The sequence below is a fragment of the Hyaena hyaena genome, unplaced genomic scaffold (genome assembly GCF_003009895.1).
Source record: "Hyaena hyaena isolate Hyena2069 unplaced genomic scaffold, ASM300989v1 scaffold_100, whole genome shotgun sequence".
Taxonomy (NCBI): domain Eukaryota; kingdom Metazoa; phylum Chordata; class Mammalia; order Carnivora; family Hyaenidae; genus Hyaena; species Hyaena hyaena.
In genome coordinates, this window is record NW_024080732.1 from 1,093,801 (window position 1) to 1,098,587 (window position 4,787).

Here is a 4,787-nt window from a genome sequence, read left to right on the forward strand (position 1 = left end):
CATGACTTTTGAGAATGCTTTGAAAATGACCAATTATGAGGTGAGTACAAAGGGCCCACGTGGGGTTCAGGAAAGCAGTGAGAAATTGGCTAGTTTGTACAAAATAACTGTATACAGTTCCCAGCCTTGACTCAGACCACAGGAATGTTTTTTGATTAGCTGATCTGAGGGTGGTCCGAGGATGGCTTTAGCCTTGAGCAATCTGAGGAACTGGGGCTACGTGCAGCTCGAGGTTGCTCTTAATGGAGGCCTTAATCTCAAAATGATGTTACTTAGGCTCTTTAATGGGAGCTTCTGGCAGAAAGGCGTCTCTGTTCTTTCTGACAGAAAACAAACAGCTAAAATGCTAAAAGAAATAAGCAGAGGCTTCAGCTGCTGCCCACCATAAGAGACAGAGTTTGAGCCCTGCCAAAATTAATTACCTGCTGGAACAAAAACAACACTTTTCAGAGGAAGATAACAGAATCTAGAATCCCTACACATATCGCCCACAATGTCTATTATACAATAAAAAAAAAAATTACAGGGATGGGAAGAACAGGAAAATGAGATCCACAGTCAAGAGAAGAAATGGGGCATGTGGTGCATAGCCAAGTCAAAAGATAGTCAATATAGGGGCGCCTGGGTGGCTCAGCCGGTTAAGCATCCAACTTCTGCTCAGGTCATAATCTCGCGATTTGTGAGTTTGAGCTCCTCGTTGGGCTCTGTGCTGACAGCTCAGGGCCTGGAGCCTGCTTCAGATTCTGTGTCTCTCTCTAGGCTCCTCTCATGCCCATGCTCTTGTCTCTTTCTGTCTCTCAATAATAAAGAAGTGGAAAAAATTTTTTTAAATAGTCAATATAACCTGACTCCTAGATGACCCAGATGTTGAATTAACAGCAAGGACTTTAAAGTAGCTATTCAAATATGTTTAGATAGATGAAACATCAACAGATAAATGATAATCGAGAGGCTTTATCAGCAGATCTGCTATACAAGAAATACTAAAGAAAATTCTTTGTGCAAAAGAGAAATGATAGCAGATGGAACTCAAATCTAAGCAAACTCTAGACATAATGAATAAACAATTGAGGAGACACAATGATTGTGTAACTAGGGGCTTTTATCAAGTGAAGATAAATATATAGAAGTTGAGCGGTACCTGGATAGCTCAATCAGTTAAGAGTTCAACTTCAGCTCAGGTCACGATCTCACAGTTTGTGAGTCCCAGCCCCATGTCAGGCTCTGTGCCGACAGCTTGGAGCCTGGAGCCTGCTTTGGAGTCTGTGTCTCCCTCTTTCTCTGCCCTTACCCCACTTGTGCTCTGTCTCTCCCTGCCCCCCCAAAAGAAAAAAACATTAAAAACATTTTAGGAGAAGAATATATGGGAGTTTCTTGTACTATTGTAACTTTTCTATAAGCTTAAAGGTTTTTTTTTAATTATAGAATAAGTATTTGTACATCAGTTTCTTAGTAAATCAGATTCTACTTTTTGTGCTGTACCAATCACTGGCAAAATGACAAACAGGCAAGGTGTCCCAGGGTGTCTTGAACAACATTATGCTTTTTTTCATCTCTATTTCATCCCACAGAATCCAATATCCTTCTATTCTTGATCAAAATCCACTGCCAAGAAAGAATCTGAAACACACTTCCAAAAAAGGAATAAATGATAGCAATTAAAATGTTACTTCTCTTAAGGCATTTGTTTTGTATTTTAACAGAGCCTTCAATTGGAGAGATATGAATATTTCAGACATTACAGAGCACTGGTAATTTTTTTTATTTTAATGTTTGTTTATTTTGAAAGAGAGAGAGTGCAAACAGGGGAGGGGCAGAGAGAGAGAGAGAGAGAGAGAGAGAGAGAGAGAATCCCAAGCAGGCTCCCCTCTATAAGCATGGAGCCTGGTGCAGGACCCAACCCACGAACCGTGAGATCATGACCTGAGCTGAAATCAAGAGTTGAACGCTTAACAGACTGAGCCACCCAGGTGCCCCCATCATCTTAGTTTAAACATTAGCAATCAGAATGTCACCTTTTCCGCATCAATATTATTAAATACATAGGAATTCCTAAAAAAAATTCTATCTGTCAAAACAGGACACAGTCCACTCTGCTTTAATGTCTCATCTCTGTGAGGTAGCAAGATAGATGAAAACAGATAATGACTTTCTGAGTGCTATTTTACAAGTGAGTAAAAGCGAACAATGTGAATGACTCTCCTAGGCCTGGGCCTTTGCGATATTGAGAGACGCAAAGATTAGATGGGACTAAATATCTCCAGGGGCAAACAGGGAGACATACAAAGCCAGGTATATGAAAAAGGCAATTTCTGATAAACATATAGTAACATACTGTACTTATTAATGATTTGTAGACTTAAGACTGTGGTCTTAAAACACACACACACACACACACACGTAATAACTGATTAGCTTTTTTTCCTATGGTGTCAATTTTTTAAACTACAGTACCTTGCAAATACTAGATGTTTAACAAAGATTTGCTTGGATAAATCGGGTCAAATCCAGTGTCATGCTATCTCAGAAAGTGATCAGTCCTGGAATAACACTGTTTTGATAGGTTTTTTGTTTTTCTCTCCAATGCAACAGAGAGTAACAGTGATTCTGCCATTCTTAACGCTCTTTCTATAAGTCCAGTGTACTTTGTGAAAGTGGTTAAATCCCAACAACTTACGTTTTATCTTTAAAAAAAAATTTTTTTTAAAATATTTTTTATTTATTTCTAGGAGAGAGAGAGAGAGACAGCGTGAGCAGGGGAGGGTCAGAGAGAGAGGGAGACACAGACTCCGAAATTGGCTCCAGGCTCTGAGCTGGCAGTCAGCACAGAGCCCGACGCGGGGCTCGAACCCACGAACCGCGAGATCATGACCTAAGCGAAAGTCGGACGCTTAACCGACTAAGCCACCCAGGCGCCCCCCCAAAAAAATTTTTTTAATGGCTTAAAACAACAAACGTTATCTCACAGTTGAAGAGCTGTGAGACTGAGTGGCTCCAGGTCTCTGAGGAAACTGCAGTGAGCATGGGAGTGCTTTCAGCTGAGGCATTAGACGCTGCCTCCAAGATGGCTCCCTCACACCGCCATTGGCAGAAGACCCTAGTTCTTTGTCATGTGGGCTGTATACATTAATACTTTCTAAAAAACAAAAAAAAGAGGATGGATTATTTTCTCCAAAATATTTCAGAATACAATATACTATATATTTTAGGGCATTACAATTTCTTATGGTACATAATATTGTACATGAAATACATAATTATTTTTCAAAAAATATTTAGAAATTTGGGGGGGCAGAGGGAGAGAAAGTGCATATGTGGGGGGGAGGGGCAGAGGAAAAGAGAAAAACTTAAGCAGGCTTCACGCTCAACATAGAGTCCAATGAAGGCTTGATCTCACACCCCTAGAATCATGATCTGAGTCAAAATCAAGAGTGATTTGCTCAAATGACTGAGCCACCCAGGTGCCCCAATGTTTTAGCAATTAAATCTCAATCCATTACATCAGTGAAAGCAGTTCTGTGGCAAATCCAAAAAAAAGGAAAGAATCCAAAAAAGTTACTTTTGTTGGTTTGTTGTACATTTGCCTTTCCAAATTAATTTTGCTATCCCAGTATTTTGATTGTTTAGCAACTTCTTAACTCATTATAACTCATGATAACGGCCAGCAGGTGCGCGGCCATCTGAATTCCAAAGGGAAGGCAGCTGGCCTGGGACTGGCACAAGATTACAGCTAATCCCCAAATTTGCCAATTGGTCTTCAGACAATCTTGAGGGGACCAATTCTGCCTTTTGAAAGCATAGACATGAGTAGGTGGTTGTTTTTACAAATGAGTTTCTCCTTTGTTATATTCAGACCCAGCAAATTACCACAGCACCACATCTTGAATGTACTTAAGTTACCATCTTCCACACTTTATCGTTCGTAAGCAAAGCCGAGTACGTGGTTACTGTCGTGTGTATCAGCAAAACATCCACAAGATATTGCTGATCGGAAATCAATTACGACAGAGGAAACATGTCAACAGTCTGGGACATGGGAGGGGATGTTGGCCCGGCTAATTGCAGACAAATGTTACGTGACATTTTCGGGCTGTCAGGGCTGTTCCCAGCAAATCTTTTTGGGAAAGGAGTTGCTCCCTTTCTTCCTTGAGACTCTTTTTCCTCTGTTTTAGGGAAAGGGGGGGAGGGGCAGAGGGAAAGAGAGAGAGAACCTTAAGCTCCACACCTCCACTGAATGTGGAGCTCAATACAGGGCTTGATCCCATGACCCTGGGATCATGACCTGAGCTGAAATCATGAGTCAGATGCTCAACCGACTGAGCCACCCAGGTGCCCCTCTTCCTTTAGACTTTGATCATCAGAGTTCAGCTTCCTTTTTCATCTTCAACACCTGTGATGTTTCCTGCAGAGGCCTGGAGATTGGGTTTTAGAAACCCCAGTTCTGAGGATAGGTTTTCATTTATCTACAAATTATACATGAAGAGAAACGGTCGGAAATTACTTATTCAAAATTTGCTTATTTAGTTGCATTCTAACTTTGCTTAGGGTTCTGGATGTTTTTGGCTACTTCTTAGGTGCCTTGCTTAATGGCCTGTGGCCTGTTGCTGTGGTGAAATAGAATTAATAACAATTCTTACTTACGTTAACTTAATACTTGTAAAACATACCCTTTGTTTATTAAAAAAAGGACCCAGGCAAATCTCATCTGCTTTAAAAGGATTAAACAATTTCTAGAAACACTAGTCCTTAGCGGTTGCTATGGAGAAATTTCAGCTGAATGTGCTAAC